The sequence below is a fragment of the Pleurodeles waltl genome, chromosome 11 (genome assembly GCF_031143425.1).
Source record: "Pleurodeles waltl isolate 20211129_DDA chromosome 11, aPleWal1.hap1.20221129, whole genome shotgun sequence".
Taxonomy (NCBI): domain Eukaryota; kingdom Metazoa; phylum Chordata; class Amphibia; order Caudata; family Salamandridae; genus Pleurodeles; species Pleurodeles waltl.
Genome location: NC_090450.1, coordinates 67,435,881 through 67,453,996, shown reverse-complemented (window position 1 = coordinate 67,453,996; position 18,116 = coordinate 67,435,881). Strand labels below are relative to the sequence as shown.

At 45.8% G+C, this 18,116-nt stretch overlaps 1 protein-coding gene across 2 annotated transcripts in view; it reads right to left on the bottom strand.

Moving 5' to 3' along the window:
• The window catches only part of PIK3CA (phosphatidylinositol-4,5-bisphosphate 3-kinase catalytic subunit alpha), a 372,723-nt gene that overhangs the window by 282,216 nt on the left and 72,391 nt on the right, over positions 1-18,116 (bottom strand). The window lies entirely within an intron of this gene.

The following is an 18,116-nucleotide window of genomic DNA, read 5'->3' as shown; positions in this document are numbered from 1 at the left end:
ACATACACCCAGGCAATAAATGAGGAACACACACTCAGAGACAAATCCAGGCCAATAGGTTTTTGTATAGAAAAATATATTTTATTTTCTTAGTTTATTTTAAGAACCACAGGTTCAAATTCTACATGTAATATCTCATTTGAAAGGTATTGCAGGTAAGTACTTTAGGAACTTTGAATAATCACAATAGCATATATACTTTTTACATAAAACACATATAGCTATTTCAAAAGTGGACAGTGCAATTTTCAACAGTTCCTGGGGGAGGTAAGTTATTGCTAGTTCTTGTAGGTAAGTAAACCACCTACGGGGTTCAAATTGGGGTCCAAGGTAGCCCACCGCTGGGGGTTCAGAGCAACCCCAAAGTCTCCACACCAGCAGCTCAGGGCCGGTCAGGTGCAGAGTTCAAAGTGGTGCCCAAAACACATAGGCTTCAATGGAGAAGTGGGGGCCCCGGTTCCATTCTGCCAGCAGGTAAGTACCCGCGTATTCGGAGGGCAGAGCAGGGGGGTTTTGTAGGGCACCGGGGGGAACACAAGCTCACACAAAAAGTACACCCTCAGCAGCACGGGGGCGGCCGGGTGCAGTGTGCAAACAAGCGTCGGGTTTCCAATAGGTTTCAATGAGAGACCAAGGGGTCTCTTCAGCGATGCAGGCAGGCAAGGGGGGGGCTCCTCGGGGTAGCCACCACCTGGGCAAGGGAGAGGGCCTCCTGGGGGTCACTCCTGCACTGGAGTTCCGATCCTTCAGGTGCTGGGGGCTGCGGGTGCAGGGTCTTTTCCAGCCGTCGGGATTTTAGAGGCAGGCAGTCGCGGTCAGGGGGAGCCTCTGGATTCCCTCTGCAGGCGTCGCTGTGGGGGCTCAGGGGGGACAGCTTTGGTTACTCACAGTCTTGGAGTCGCCTGGGGGTCCTCCCTGTAGCGTTGTTTCTTCACCAGTCGAGTCGGGGTCGCCGGGTGCAGTGTTGCAAGTCTCACGCTTCTTGCGGGGATTGCAGGGGTCTTTAAATCTGCTCCTCTGGAAACAAAGTTGCAGTCTTTGTTGAACAGGGCCGCTGTCCTCGGGAGTTTCTTGGTCTTTTGGAAGCAGGGCAGTCCTCTGAGGATTCAGAGGTCGCTGGTCCTGGGGAAAGCGTCGCTGGAGCAGTTTTCTTCTGAAGGAGGGAGACAGGCCGGTAGGGCTGGGGCCAAAGCAGTTGGTGTCTTCTTCTCTGCAGGGGTTTTTCAGCTCAGCAGTCCTCTTCTTCGTAAGTTGCAGGAATCTAAATTCTTAGGTTCAGGGAAGCCCTTAAATACTAAATTTAAGGGCGTGTTTAGGTCTGGGGGGTTAGTAGCCAATGGCTACTAGCCCTGAGGGTGGGTACACCCTCTTTGTGCCTCCACCCAAGGGGAGGGGGTCACATTCTTATCCCTATTGATGGAGGATTTCTAAAAGTTAGAGTCACTTCAGCTCTGGACACCTTAGGGGCTGTCCTGACTGGCCAGCAACATGTCTCGAGTGTGGCAGGCTGCTAAAACCAGTCAGCCTACACGGGTAGTTGGTTAAGGTTTCAGGGGGCACCTCTAAGGTGCCCTCTGGGGTGTATTTTACAATAAAATGTACATTGGCATCAGTGTGCATTTATTGTGCTGAGAAGTTTGATACCAAACTTCCCAGTTTTCAGTGCAGCCATTATCAGCTAACAGGAGGATGTCAGGCACCAGGGCACATGGAGTAGAGGATCTGCCCTCATGACCCGCTGCAGAGCACTCAAGAGTTCAGTTCCAGTGTCTCTGGAAACTATCTTCACCGAAATTTGTGAATGTAAAAGATCAACAAAAAAAAAGAAAAAAAATGGCATTGATCCACCACAGACTTGATCAAATTGAGGAGGCAATGCAGCAATTTCCAGAGCGCCTTCAAGAAAATTGAACAGAGTGTGTCAGATTTGGAAGATCATACATTCCATTGGGCTAAAAGTATAGATTCACTAAAAAAAAAAAAAAAACACAGTATTGGCCTTGCAAATGAAGATTGAGGACATCAAAAACTATGCCCAAAGAACTAACATATGCTTTTTGGGAATCCCGGAAGGGACAGAGTCCATTGAAGGCGACAACAATCCTGTGCAGTATATGGAAAACGTGATTAGGTGCCATCTTTTGGATAAAGCTCCTACAGATCTTAACATTATGCGTTCCCACCAAACGACCACCGAATGCTAGATTTCCTCAGACTAGGACTGTGAACTTCATCAGATAAAAGGAGGCTATTTTGTCTAGAGCCATCCAGAGAAAATATTTTTTGCTTCCAGACAGCTCCCAAGTTAGGGTGTTTTCAGATATGTCGGCCATGGCGGCTCATCGACATAAGGAATTCATTGGATTAATGAGCCAGTTAAAGACCGTTGGGGCACAGACCTCAATTGTCTAACAATCAAAACTCAAGTCCTTGATTATGGGCAATTATATTTTGTGTCACTGTAGAAGAAGCTAAGGAGCTACTACAGAAGATCAGCTGCTAAGTTTTATGGACATGGACAACAACCTTGTATACTTCAAAGATTGTCTAATCTGGTGTTTTGATACTTTCAGGCGATATATTTCTGGCTTTAAGGGAGGGTTGGTCCCATGTTTTCTCAAGTCCCAACATTTGTCTTGAACTGCCAGTACCTATTTGCATTGTGCGGTGGTTTTATGACAGGTCCGATGGTGATGCCTTTGAGGAGAGGTAGCAGAGTATCTATTGCCCAAATTGGTTTTTGGCATTTTTTTTTTTTTTCTTTTTTTTTTAATCAGATATGCTCATGGCAATTTTCCTTCTCTTTACAATGATATTTTGTGATAATTCCTGTTTCTTTTTTGGGGGGTGGAGGGAGTGGGGCAAAGAGTACAATTGGGTGCAGTGTCCAGGAACCCCTATAAAATTCAGGGGGAGGATTTGAGAGGTAGGATGGAGGGCTTCTCTCTATTTCTCTCTGAGGGTTGGGATTCAGGTAGGGGTAAGGGCACCCTGGGTGAGGCGAGGTTGTAGGTAGAGGGGATGGTGAATTAGTGGTGGGGTGCAGGTACAAAATAAAAATGAGCAGTTAAGAGATCATATATACAATTATAACGAATCAAGGACTGTGGCATTTCCCACAAATCCCTGTCCTGGAAAAAAAAAAAAATATATATATATATATATATATATATATATATATATATATATATATATATAGCAGGACTAAGATGAACCCTGCAGAACTCCTGATGTTACTGGTCTTTCTGTTGATAAAAGATCCTAAAGTAACTGCTTGTCTACGACTGGATGAAAAAGATTGAATCCAGGACAGGGCATTGTGGGAAATGCCACAGTCCTTGATTCATTGGAGAAGTATGGCATGAGAGATGGTGTCAAATGCGACAGAAAGATCAATTAAATCAACACTGCAGTACTTCCTACATCCAAGGTCAATTTTAAGGTATTACAAACTTCCAACAGAGCTGATTTCATTACAAGACCGGAGGCTAACAGTATGCAATAACTTTTTATTGCTACCCCAACATGCAGCTCTTTAAAGAACATTAACACAGGATAGAGCATTAGAATGTTCAAAACATATAAACATCCGGTGCACATAGCCATCCTCCTCTTTTATTCTCTGCTCCTTCACAGATATGTATTTCTATTATTTTCTATGTATGCTTTATTGCAGGTATATACATTTTATGTGTAATGTAATTTTTTTTCTTCAACCCTTCCAATTCATGGTTGGGCCTTGTGAGCTCTGAGTAGTCGAGTATACATTTTAGAGAACTTAATTTAAAATTTCTTTACAATATATATTAAACTGCTGATCAAATCAGGTCCCAGAGCTCCAGAATTTAATTTCCGGCATTTTAAACTATGCTTTGCATTATATTGACAGTATTTACTTCAAGCGTGTTAGCACATCTATTAAATAATTGCCGGCAGGCCGCGTAATTGTCTCCTTTTCGGAGCACATTCATGTGGTTTTGCTGTCTGTCAGCTGGGCGCGGCGCAGGAGCTTCTGCTCATGGGACTTGTTAGAGGCGTTTCGGTCTCTGCTCTTTTAGGAGGTTACTTGGTAGCGTCACGTCTTGGACTGCATTGCCAGACAACAAGGCCTATGTGAAATTAAGGCGTTAAGTCCTCATTTTGTTTTTGTTTTTGTTTTGAATCCTGGATGACACGCTCGAGCAGCCGCTTTACCTGCTTACCACTTGAATTCAAGAGGAAACACAGTGGCAGACAAAAACGAACTTCCGATTAGGTTGTTTTGCCGGCGGACATAATTCAGAAAAAAGTTTTTATTTATAGCTCTTGGGATACTGGAACTCCACCTACTAATAGGAAAAGAGATTTTCCTGTCATTTCGAGCCTTTATTTAAAGTGAGGTGGAAAAGGAACAATGACTTTGTAGCTCTGGTATTTATTTATACCATCTGCTAATTATCCTTAAAGTACTGCATTTTATATATTTATAGCCTGGCTTCTTCTGTTGTATAACCAGGGAATATGGAATGTTTTAACACCAAGGCTCATCCTCCAGGTGATTTTATGAGAGAGTGTTTAAAGAGGTTTTTGGATGAGAAACTGCGGTCCTCAGTGGGGATCCCGCACTCGCCAAGAGGAATAGGGACACTCCTACAGAGGAGAATTCTTTTTCCCTTCTCTCATGGGTACTTCACTTCTACCTCGGAACCCCAAAAAGGGAAAGCTTTTCTTAAGAAGCATACAGAGAGGACGCAAAAACACACCTACAGCACAGTTTGCTTAAGCACTACAAAATAAAATGGTGCTCCTAGAAAAGGAAGGGGTCATCTTGGCAGGCATGCTTGAAAAAAGTGACCTTTATGGCACAACGGAGTTGTGGGACAGTTTAAGTTCCTCTGAGGAAAGTATAGAATAAGAGGACATGGAACAGGATGAAGATGTATTTGACCCGCAGGACAGCTGTGACTTTTTGGGAAGTCTGGATGATGATGATGATGATGATGATGATTATTTCGAGCAGGCTTCTACCTCTACTGAGGTAAGGATCCATTTGCGGGACACATGATTATTCCCACCATAATAAAACATCAATGCAGTGCAGAGTGGTGGCCTATGGACCATGTTAGTAAGTATTTAAAGCTTTAGGTCAGAAAGTCTTCGGATAAGGAGAGACAGAATTTGCTTCGGACTTAATGCCTAAGACCCTCTACTGACAATAAGATTTGCAGTACTCCTAATTTAGACCCGGACCTTAAAACATTTTTGTTTAAATTTGGTTACGAACCCTAGAAATAGAGTTGAGAAGTGCTTGAAGCAATGTCAAGACTCAATACTTGATAATCTGGGTCCTCTCACCTGATTTGTTGACGTGGCCGAAGAGGCAGAGAAAAAAGAACAGCAGGGTAAATATAGGACGTTTGAGGGATTGGCCACAACGTGCCATCTGTATGCTGGAAAATGCTGAAGGAAATCTTATCACAGAAAGGCGAAAAGCTGTCCTTATGAGGATGAATCCTCAACTGGCTGATCTGTCCACTAAGAAGACATGGGGGATCCGAAAGGGCTCTTTTGTGGCAAGAACTTTTTGAAGTATCAACATTTACTGTGCTCAGTAAAGCACAGAATATTATGCAGAGTCTTCTGCTCGAGGGCAGGAGACAGAGGCCTGTGGGCTCTGAATCTCAAGGTGAGGTGCATTGGCCCTTCCCAAGTAAAGGTCGACGGAAGGTTGAGTTTCTTCATCCACAACTGGGAATTTTTTGTTTTACCAAAGATGCTTGGGTATTAGAAAAGGTCACCGGTTACAGAATAGAGTTCTGGGAAATACCAGTTCAGGTCAGACAGCCAAAAGAACTTGTCTACGATACAGAAAAGATGGCTCCGATAGACACAGAGGTGGCCCAGATGCTACAAAAAAATGGGCACTGATTTGTGTCCAAGAGCCAGAATGGTTTGTGAGTACAGTTTTTCTAGTGAAGGACCAGAAAGACTTGAACACACTTCTGGCTTACAGACACTTCAAGATGGAAGGGATCCATCTTTTAAGAGACATTTTGCAAACAATTGGCTAGTTAAGTTAGATCTCAAGGATGCATATTTCACGATTCCCGTGGATGGGGGTAGTCAGATATTTACGATTCAGTTGGAGAGGTGTCTCTATCAGTTAACCTGCCTCCCTTTCAGGCAGTCATCAGCTACGTGTACTTTTACCAAGGTATTGCGTCCAGGGGTAGCCTCTCTCAGGGAGAGGGGAGTCTGGTTAATAATTTACTTGGACGTTATGTTGATCATGGTTCAAGACAGATTAGAACTTGTAAAACACTTGGCATTGACAAACTCTTGGAGTTGGGTTTCATAGTGAATACAGATAAGTCTGACATAGTCCCTACTCAGAATCTAGAATTTTTTGGGTTCGTGTAGATATTCTTTTGTCCCAATTACGTCTCCCACAGAAGAAAGTGACAAAGATAAAAAGGAGATAAGAACAGTTTTGGCCAAGGAGGAGATCTTTTTGAACGATCTTGCAAGAATGTTGGGGCTTTTGTCATCATCCATTCAGGCAATTTCCCGGGTCTCTTACATTGCAGGGGCCTGTAGAGGCTAAAAGCTTGGGGCCTGAGGAAAGGTTTGCGGTATGGGGACACTCTCTTCCTATCAACAGATGTACAAGAATGGTGATTAAAGAATCTAGAGGCATGGAAATGCAAGGTCATCTTTGGAAATATTCCCGACCTGGTAATGGAATCAGATGCCAGCAAACTAGGTTGGGGAGCACATCTGAACAGTTTAGAAACAGGTGAAAGATGGTCCAGGAAGGAACAGTTACTCCATATAAATTGCTTAGAAATGTTAACAGGACTAAATGCTTTAATAAGCTTCAGGGAACTATTGGCAAACAATGTTATGCTGATTAATTTTACCTAATTTCATAGCAGTGTTTTATATAAACTGCTTGGGTGGTTCGAGTTCAAAGGCTCTGGAAGACCTGGCCAAACAAATCTGGTATTTTTACTGGTATCACAGGATTGTGTTGAGATCAGAATTCATTCCAGGCCTACAGAACGTAAGGGCAGATTGCAATTCCAGCTACCTCAGGGACTTCAGCGATTGGGAAGTGAATTCAGAGGTTTTCAGTCGATTCTGGAACTCTGCGGTCTGGTTCAAGTAGACTGGTTTGTGAGCAGACTCACTTACAAGGTCCCCAGTACTTCAGCTGAAGGCCGGATTCGAAGGCAATTGTAATGGATGCCTTTTTGCAGGACTGGTTAAGGAAGGGAGGTTATGCCCCATTCCCCCTTCTCCATGATGCAGAGTATTGCTGGAAGCAAGATCAAACGTTAAAGCAATATTCTGGTGACAATCTTTTTAAAAGTCACAAGTTTGGTTCCATTGGGTGATGGAGCTCGCAGTGGCTATACCCAGTTGGTCCCGGTGTCATTGGGTCTTCTGATAGATTCAGACCGAAGAGAGCATCTTTTGGTTTTAGACCGGAAAATAAACCTTCTGGTTAAGAAGATTTCAGGGTTACAGGCAGCTATTTATGCCTTGCAGGAGAGGCTGAAGGAATATTGGATGAATCTTCAGCCCCTGGAACTAGAAAGAGATACAGTGGTGATCGGAACAAGTGGTGTAGTTGGTGCATGGAAAGGGGTTTGATCCTGTGGAAGCTCCTGGACCAGAGATAGCCACTTAGCATTTTTGTAAAATTTAAGACTCACATCTAGGGCCATTAGCTGCTATAGATCAGCTATTTTTGCTGGTCATGTCTTTATAATTATGCAGCTGGGAGCGACACTAACAAGAAGAGTGATAAAAGGTGTAAGACTAAGGAGACTCCGAGGGCCTGTTATGAATCTATTTGGGATGTCAGTTTAAATGTCAAATAATTTTCTTCTTGGCCAGGTAACAAGTAGCTTTCTTTAAAACAGATTTCTATGAAGTTCCCTACTTTACTTGATTTCACTCAGAAGGGTCGCCGATGTTCAATCGTTAGAAATATAGAATAGATTTTATTCCTCAGAAGGGGTACACTTTGACATTTGAAAGAGAACAAAATGATGTTTGAATAAATTTTTTACTCATTTATTCCATCAATGTGAAATGTTATGTGAGGTGAGTTGAACGAAAATTTATGAGAACAACATTTTGAAGTTTAGAGCGCATTGAGACTATCAATTTCTTGTGTCATATGTTAAACCTTACAAAGGAGTATCTGCAGGTATGTTAACCAGACAGGTGCTGTCAGTTATGAATGCGGCAGATCATTCAAGGTTTGGTGTTCGTTGTTCCAGAAATGCAATGACTAACGAGGGGTGTAGGAAGTTGGCTCTGTATGTGCTATTTCAAAGTAAGGAATAGCATGCACAGAGTCCAAGGGTTCCCCTTAGAGGTAAAATAGTGGTAAAAATAGATAATACTAATGCTCTATTTTGTGGTAGTGTGGTCGAGCAGTAGGCTTATCCAAGGAGTAGTGTTAAGCATTTGTTGCACATACACAAGACAATAAATGAGGTACACACACTCAGAGACAAATCCAGCCAATAGGTTTTTATATAGAAAAATATCTTTTCTTAGTTTATTTTAAGAACCACAGGTTCAAATTCTACATGTAATATCTCATTCGAAAGGTATTGCAGGTAAGTACTTTAGGAACTTCAAATCATCAAAATTGCATGTATACTTTTCAAGTTATTCACAGATAGCTATTTCAAAAGTGGACACTTAGTGCAATTTTCACAGTTCCTGGGGGAGGTAAGTTTTTGTTAGTTTTACCAGGTAAGTAGGACACTTACAGGGTTCAGTTCTTGGTCCAAGGTAGCCCACCGTTGGGGGTTCAGAGCAACCCCAAAGTCACCACACCAGCAGCTCAGGGCCGGTCAGGTGCAGAGTTCAAAGTGGTGCCCAAAACACATAGGCTAGAATGGAGAGAAGGGGGTGCCCCGGTTCCGGTCTGCTTGCAGGTAAGTACCCGCGTCTTCGGAGGGCAGACCAGGGGGGTTTTGTAGGGCACCGGGGGGGACACAGGTCCACACAGAAATTTCACCCTCAGCGGCGCGGGGGCGGCCGGGTGCAGTGTAGAAACAAGCGTCGGGTTCGCAATGTTAGTCTATGAGAGATCTCGGGATCTCTTCAGCGCTGCAGGCAGGCAAGGGGGGGATTCCTCGGGGAAACCTCCACTTGGGCAAGGGAGAGGGACTCCTGGGGGTCACTTCTCCAGTGAAAGTCCGGTCCTTCAGGTCCTGGGGGCTGCGGGTGCAGGGTCTCTCCCAGGCGTCGGGACTTTAGGTTCAAAGAGTCGCGGTCAGGGGAAGCCTCGGGATTCCCTCTGCAGGCGGCGCTGTGGGGGCTCAGGGGGGACAGGTTTTGGTACTCACAGTATCAGAGTAGTCCTGGGGTCCCTCCTGAGGTGTTGGATCGCCACCAGCCGAGTCGGGGTCGCCGGGTGCAGTGTTGCAAGTCTCACGCTTCTTGCGGGGAGCTTGCAGGGTTCTTTAAAGCTGCTGGAAACGAAGTTGCAGCTTTTCTTGGAGCAGGTCCGCTGTCCTCGGGAGTTTCTTGTCTTTTCGAAGCAGGGGCAGTCCTCAGAGGATGTCGAGGTCGCTGGTCCCTTTGGAAGGCGTCGCTGGAGCAGGATCTTTGGAAGGCAGGAGACAGGCCGGTGAGTTTTTGGAGCCAAGGCAGTTGTCGTCTTCTGGTCTTCCGCTGCAGGGGTTTTCAGCTAGGCAGTCCTTCTTCTTGTAGTTGCAGGAATCTAATTTTCTAGGGTTCAGGGTAGCCCTTAAATACTAAATTTAAGGGCGTGTTTAGGTCTGGGGGGTTAGTAGCCAATGGCTACTAGCCCTGAGGGTGGGTACACCCTCTTTGTGCCTCCTCCCAAGGGGAGGGGGTCACAATCCTAACCCTATTGGGGGAATCCTCCATCTGCAAGATGGAGGATTTCTAAAAGTTAGAGTCACCTCAGCTCAGGACACCTTAGGGGCTGTCCTGACTGGCCAGTGACTCCTCCTTGTTTTTCTCATTATTTTCTCCGGCCTTGCCGCCAAAAGTGGGGCCTGGCCGGAGGGGGCGGGCAACTCCACTAGCTGGAGTGTCCTGCTGGGTTGGCACAAAGGAGGTGAGCCTTTGAGGCTCACCGCCAGGTGTGACAATTCCTGCCTGGGGGAGGTGTTAGCATCTCCACCCAGTGCAGGCTTTGTTACTGGCCTCAGAGTGACAAAGGCACTCTCCCCATGGGGCCAGCAACATCTCTCGGTTTGTGGCAGGCTGCTAAAACTAGTCAGCCTACACAGATAGTCGGTTAAGTTTCAGGGGGCACCTCTAAGGTGCCCTCTGGGGTGTATTTTACAATAAAATGTACACTGGCCTCAGTGTGCATTTATTGTGCTGAGAAGTTTGATACCAAACTTCCCAGTTTTCAGTGTAGCCATTATGGTGCTGTGGAGTTCGTGTTTGACAAACTCCCAGACCATATACTCTTATGGCTACCCTGCACTTACAATGTCTAAGGTTTTATTTAGACACTGTAGGGGTACCATGCTCATGCACTGGTACCCTCACCTGTGGTATAGTGCACCCTGCCTTAGGGCTGTAAGGCCTGCTAGAGGGGTGTCTTACCTATACTGCATAGGCAGTGAGAGGCTGGCATGGCACCCTGAGGGGAGTGCCATGTCGACTTACTCATTTTGTTCTCACCAGCACACACAGGCTTGTAAGCAGTGTGTCTGTGCTGAGTGAGGGGTCTCTAGGGTGGCATAAGACATGCTGCAGCCCTTAGAGACCTTCCTTGGCACCAGGGCCCTTGGTACTAGAAGTACCAGTTACAAGGGACTTATCTGAATGCCAGGGTGGGCCAATTGTGGATACAATGGTACATTTTAGGTGAAGGAACACTGGTGCTGGGGCCTGGTTAGCAGGGTCCCAGCACACTTCTCAGTCAAGTCAGCATCAGTATCAGGCAAAAAGTGGGGGGTAACTGCAACAGGGAGCCATTTCTTTACACAAGCCCCCCCCAGCCTACAGGCCAGGAGACTCAGCCCAAGCTGGGAGAGTCTTCCTAGTCTGTCAGGCGAGGAAGAGTAGGAGAAATAGGCTGGTTAGTTGCAGGGCCTACTCTGCCTTACATCCTTCTGTTCAGGTCATTCCCTTTGGGGAACTGACCCACTTCCACAGTGATAGGACCTAGTCTGAATTGCCTCTTGTCTGCCTCTTCAATGTCTCCACCCATTCTGTCTATTTTGGTCTTAGAGGTATCCACCTCTGCTAACCTTATCTTGGCCAGGGTTACCCCTAGCTTACCCAAAGAGGTTACCCAGAGCTGGAGTAACCCCACCATGACCACTAGGGTCAGGGGGCCTAACTTGCTATTTGGCATGGGGTCAGACCACCATGCTAAGGATAGTGCAGCCATAAAGGCTAACACCCAGCAGAGGCCACTGACAGCTGTCAGTGCCCAGAACCACACCTTTAGCTCTTCACCTAAAAGGGAAGGGGCTAAGTTACAGGCTTCTTTGGGTTCAGGTTGCCTGTCTGCTGTATTAGAGTGGGGGGTTACCACATCTTGTAGTAAACACCCTTCTTCCACTCTTTCTTCTGTTAGCTGAGGAGCCACCCACTCAGGTTTAACAGTTGCCTGACTAGCCAGGACTTCTTGTGGGTCAGGTTGGACTTTATCAGGGCCATTTTTGGAGTTCTCCCCTACTGGAGCAGAATCTCCTTGGCTTGCTGTAACCTTGGCTAAAGGTTGTCCACCCTTCCTACTCTGTTTTCTTTTCTTCTTCTTCTGGGGCCTGCTTGCATTTACTGCAGAGGCAGGACTTCCAGAATCCTTGGGAGAGGACTGGCACTGGACCAGTTCCTCTCTTGGGCTCTGACTAACCTCTGGGTAGTCATTTCCAAGGAGACAATCAAGGGGGAGGTCTGTACTGACTACTACCCTTCTCCAGCTAAGAGTGCCACCCACTTCTATGGGCACTAAAGCCACAGGCCTCTTAGTGACCCTGTCTAGGCTAACTCTTACCCTGGCAGTCTCACCTGGGATGTACTGGTTTGAGAGCACCAGCCTGTCATGCACAATAGTGTGACTGGCACAAGTGTCTCTCAGGGCAGTGGTTGGGATTCCATTCACCAGTAGGTGGTGGAAGTGTCTGCTTCCCTCTGGAATCTCCAACTCACCTGTTGGGCCCTGTTTCCAGTTGAAGGCTATGAAGACCTCCTCATCTGAGGAGTCATCTCCCATGGCTACACTGGTTACCCCTGGAATTTTGTTCTGGGGTTTGTTTTTGGGACAAGAAGTGTCCTTGGTGTGGTGCCCAGACTGTTTACAGTTGTGGCACCATGCCTTAGTGGCATCCCAGTTCTTACCCTGGTACCCACCTTTGTTTTGGGTTGTGTCTTGGGGCCCACCCACCTGTTCTGGTTTTTGGGGGCCTACAGAGGACTCTTTTTCTTTGTTTCTAGTGTCACCCACTTTCTCCTGGGGAGTTTTTGTAACCCCTTTCTTTTGGTCACCCCCAGTGGAAGTTTTGGTTACCCTAGTCTTGACCCAGTGGTCTGCCTTCTTTCCCAATTCTTGGGGAGAAATTGGACCTAGGTCTACCAGATACTGATGCAACTTTTCATTGAAGCAGTTACTTAAAATGTGTTCTTTCATAAACAAATTATAAAGCCCAACATAGTCACACACTTCATTTCCAGTTAACCAACCATCTAGTGTTTTTACTGAGTAGTCTACAAAGTCCACCCAGGTCTGGCTCGAGGATTTTTGAGCCCCCCTGAATCTAATTCTATACTCCTCAGTGGAGAATCCAAAGCCCTCAATCAGGGTACCCTTCATGAGGTCATAAGATTCTGCATCTTTTCCAGAGAGTGTGAGGAGTCTATCCCTACACTTTCCAGTGAACATTTCCCAAAGGAGAGCACCCCAGTGAGATCTGTTTACTTTTCTGGTTACACAAGCCCTCTCAAAAGCTGTGAACCATTTGGTGATGTCATCACCATCTTCATATTTTGTTACAATCCCTTTGGGGATTTTTAGGATGTCAGGAGAATCTCTGACCCTATTTAAGTTGCTGCCACCATCGATGGGACCTAGGCCCATCTCTTTTCTTTCCCTCTCTATGGCTAGGATCTGTCTTTCCAAAGCCAATCTTTTGGCCATCCTGGCTAACTGGATGTCCTCTTCACTGGGGCTATCCTCAGTGATTTCAGAGGTGTTGGTCTCTCCTGTGAGGGAACCAGCATCTCTGACTATTATTTTTGGAGTCAGGGTTTGAGGGACCCTGTTCTCCCTAGATAGGACTGGTAGGGGGGAATTGTCCTCCAAGTCACTATCCTCTTCCTCTGAGTTGCCACCCTCAGAGGGGTTGGCCTTTTCAAACTCTGCCAAAAGCTCCTGGAGCTGTATTTTGGTAGGTTTGGGGCCCATTGTTATTTTCTTTATTTTACAGAGTGACCTTAGCTCCCTCATCTTAAGATGGAGGTAAGGTGTGGTGTCGAGTTCCACCACAGTCACATCTGTGCTAGACATTTTGTTTCTAAAAGTTGGAATACTTTTTAAGAATCTACAACTGGTTCTAGAATCTAATTCAAACTTTTACAAACTTTTAAACTCTAAAAGAAATGCTAAACAGGGACTTAACACACAAGGCCCTAGCAGGACTTTTAAGAATTTAGAAAACTTTTCAAATTGCAAAAATCAATTTCTAATGACAATTTTGGAATTTGTCGTGTGATCAGGTATTGGCTGAGTAGTCCAGCAAATGCAAAGTCTTGTACCCCACCGCTGATCCACCAATGTAGGAAGTTGGCTCTGTATGTGCTATTTCAAAGTAAGGAATAGCATGCACAGAGTCCAAGGGTTCCCCTTAGAGGTAAAATAGTGGTAAAAATAGATAATACTAATGCTCTATTTTGTGGTAGTGTGGTCGAGCAGTAGGCTTATCCAAGGAGTAGTGTTAAGCATTTGTTGCACATACACAAGACAATAAATGAGGTACACACACTCAGAGACAAATCCAGCCAATAGGTTTTTATATAGAAAAATATCTTTTCTTAGTTTATTTTAAGAACCACAGGTTCAAATTCTACATGGAATATCTCATTCGAAAGGTATTGCAGGTAAGTACTTTAGGAACTTCAAATCATCAAAATTGCATGTATACTTTTCAAGTTATTCACAGATAGCTATTTCAAAAGTGGACACTTAGTGCAATTTTCACAGTTCCTGGGGGAGGTAAGTTTTTGTTAGTTTTACCAGGTAAGTAGGACACTTACAGGGTTCAGTTCTTGGTCCAAGGTAGCCCACCGTTGGGGGTTCAGAGCAACCCCAAAGTCACCACACCAGCAGCTCAGGGCCGGTCAGGTGCAGAGTTCAAAGTGGTGCCCAAAACACATAGGCTAGAATGGAGAGAAGGGGGTGCCCCGGTTCCGGTCTGCTTGCAGGTAAGTACCCGCGTCTTCGGAGGGCAGACCAGGGGGGTTTTGTAGGGCACCGGGGGGGACACAGGTCCACACAGAAATTTCACCCTCAGCGGCGCGGGGCGGCCGGGTGCAGTGTAGAAACAAGCGTCGGGTTCGCAATGTTAGTCTATGAGAGATCTCGGGATCTCTTCAGCGCTGCAGGCAGGCAAGGGGGGGATTCCTCGGGGAAACCTCCACTTGGGCAAGGGAGAGGGACTCCTGGGGGTCACTTCTCCAGTGAAAGTCCGGTCCTTCAGGTCCTGGGGGCTGCGGGTGCAGGGTCTCTCCCAGGCGTCGGGACTTTAGGTTCAAAGAGTCGCGGTCAGGGGAAGCCTCGGGATTCCCTCTGCAGGCGGCGCTGTGGGGGCTCAGGGGGGACAGGTTTTGGTACTCACAGTATCAGAGTAGTCCTGGGGTCCCTCCTGAGGTGTTGGATCGCCACCAGCCGAGTCGGGGTCGCCGGGTGCAGTGTTGCAAGTCTCACGCTTCTTGCGGGGAGCTTGCAGGGTTCTTTAAAGCTGCTGGAAACGAAGTTGCAGCTTTTCTTGGAGCAGGTCCGCTGTCCTCGGGAGTTTCTTGTCTTTTCGAAGCAGGGGCAGTCCTCAGAGGATGTCGAGGTCGCTGGTCCCTTTGGAAGGCGTCGCTGGAGCAGGATCTTTGGAAGGCAGGAGACAGGCCGGTGAGTTTCTGGAGCCAAGGCAGTTGTCGTCTTCTGGTCTTCCGCTGCAGGGGTTTTCAGCTAGGCAGTCCTTCTTCTTGTAGTTGCAGGAATCTAATTTTCTAGGGTTCAGGGTAGCCCTTAAATACTAAATTTAAGGGCGTGTTTAGGTCTGGGGGGTTAGTAGCCAATGGCTACTAGCCCTGAGGGTGGGTACACCCTCTTTGTGCCTCCTCCCAAGGGGAGGGGGTCACAATCCTAACCCTATTGGGGGAATCCTCCATCTGCAAGATGGAGGATTTCTAAAAGTTAGAGTCACCTCAGCTCAGGACACCTTAGGGGCTGTCCTGACTGGCCAGTGACTCCTCCTTGTTTTTCTCATTATTTTCTCCGGCCTTGCCGCCAAAAGTGGGGCCTGGCCGGAGGGGGCGGGCAACTCCACTAGCTGGAGTGTCCTGCTGGGTTGGCACAAAGGAGGTGAGCCTTTGAGGCTCACCGCCAGGTGTGACAATTCCTGCCTGGGGGAGGTGTTAGCATCTCCACCCAGTGCAGGCTTTGTTACTGGCCTCAGAGTGACAAAGGCACTCTCCCCATGGGGCCAGCAACATGTCTCGGTTTGTGGCAGGCTGCTAAAACTAGTCAGCCTACACAGATAGTCGGTTAAGTTTCAGGGGGCACCTCTAAGGTGCCCTCTGGGGTGTATTTTACAATAAAATGTACACTGGCCTCAGTGTGCATTTATTGTGCTGAGAAGTTTGATACCAAACTTCCCAGTTTTCAGTGTAGCCATTATGGTGCTGTGGAGTTCGTGTTTGACAAACTCCCAGACCATATACTCTTATGGCTACCCTGCACTTACAATGTCTAAGGTTTTATTTAGACACTGTAGGGGTACCATGCTCATGCACTGGTACCCTCACCTGTGGTATAGTGCACCCTGCCTTAGGGCTGTAAGGCCTGCTAGAGGGGTGTCTTACCTATACTGCATAGGCAGTGAGAGGCTGGCATGGCACCCTGAGGGGAGTGCCATGTCGACTTACTCATTTTGTTCTCACCAGCACACACAGGCTTGTAAGCAGTGTGTCTGTGCTGAGTGAGGGGTCTCTAGGGTGGCATAAGACATGCTGCAGCCCTTAGAGACCTTCCTTGGCACCAGGGCCCTTGGTACTAGAAGTACCAGTTACAAGGGACTTATCTGAATGCCAGGGTGGGCCAATTGTGGATACAATGGTACATTTTAGGTGAAGGAACACTGGTGCTGGGGCCTGGTTAGCAGGGTCCCAGCACACTTCTCAGTCAAGTCAGCATCAGTATCAGGCAAAAAGTGGGGGGTAACTGCAACAGGGAGCCATTTCTTTACAAGGGGTGTGCTGGGAAGGTGGTTTGTTACCAGAAATCTTGAAAGCAGCAGACTGGTCAAACACAAATACTTTTGCTAAGATATACTTGAGATCTGTGGAGCATGTAAGTTGTGTGGTGCTCAATGGCTTTAAACATGAATACTGGCAGCCATCAGTCTTGTTATGACTTGCCAATTCTCCAATTAACATGCAGACAGAATCTTGGTTACACTGAAGACAATGGAGGCTAACATTATCACACCCTCCTCACCCTATAAGGTGAAGATGGAGGACACAAAAATAAGAAAAAGAAAACAAATGTTATGATATTATATGAGTGTTAAGGATTATGTAGAGAGGTTTAAATGTATGGTTATCAATATATTTCTAATGCTTATTGGCTTGTGATGTTTTCTTAACCCGTTAAAGGCATATGGATTAATTTGGAGATTTTGTATTTCCAGCAGAAGAAGATGTTGTCCTGTTCTGTCTGAGCCTAAAAGAGGAGTATGACTATGTGCACTGAATATATGTTTTGATCATTCTAATGCTTTATGATGTGTTAATGGTCTTAGAAATGCTGCATGTTGGGGCAGCAATAAAAGGATTTTTCTTAATGTTGGCCTCCATTGTCTTTAATGAAATTGAGATTATCTCTGCAGGTTAACTGGCAAATCGCCAAGCTGTGGAATGTTTTGGGCAAAAGCTGGATTGCTGGGGGGTGACGTACATTAGAATTTTATCAAAATGACATTAATTGGCCATTGGCCACATTTTCAAGTGTTCTGGCTAGAGCAGTGAGATGGGATTGAGACTGGACAGTATGGAGGAGTCTGCCAAACATTTGTTTGCTAAGGTTTGGCAAATGCCAGTTTCCAGACAGAGGGTACCTCAGCAGTTGATAATGAGGTGTTAAGAACTTTATTAATGAAATATTTGACAAGGTCAAAAACCTTATGAAGAATGGTGGGGTTCACTGGGGGATCCGGATTTATAAGATTTAAGACTTATCGTAGAACAAATCGACAGTTATATTCCACCAAGCTACTGTGGCATCAATCTGTATGATGGTTATATGCTGGCCTCAAAAATCCTCCATTTGAGGCTCAATTAAGGGTCAAGTAACATTCGGGCAGAACATTGCTGCTTTAATTAGTGCCCTTCAACTGGATATCCAAAATCACTCTAGTGCCTTAAAATACATTAGATTGATCCTGAAAGAACAGCTGCTTTCGCCAGGTGAAGAGCATATTTCAATTCATTGCACACAAAATGTGTGCTGACCAGGAGCTAAAAATTATTGGACTAAAAACTAGGCCTTTCACAACTATTTTCTCTATTCTGATTCAGTCTATCAGAGAAGCAGATCTGCAAGGTTTGAGAAATGGTATAGTACAGCGAGATTTATATGATGATTATACTTAGAAAGAAATGTATTACTTCAGTTTCTTCATTTATGTTTTACCATCTGGAATGTCTAGTAGTGTCCAGCAGTACAAATCCACTTAATCATACAAAAGGACAGGGCTAGTAACGTACAACTGCTTAGTTTCACTGATATGTTTTAAAGTGTCCTTTAACATAATTTGTTCTCATTCAGCTATGGAGGGGGGGATGTATTGCACCATGACACAGCTTATAAATCTCAATATTTCCTGCAAATCTTAAATGCATATGAAGAT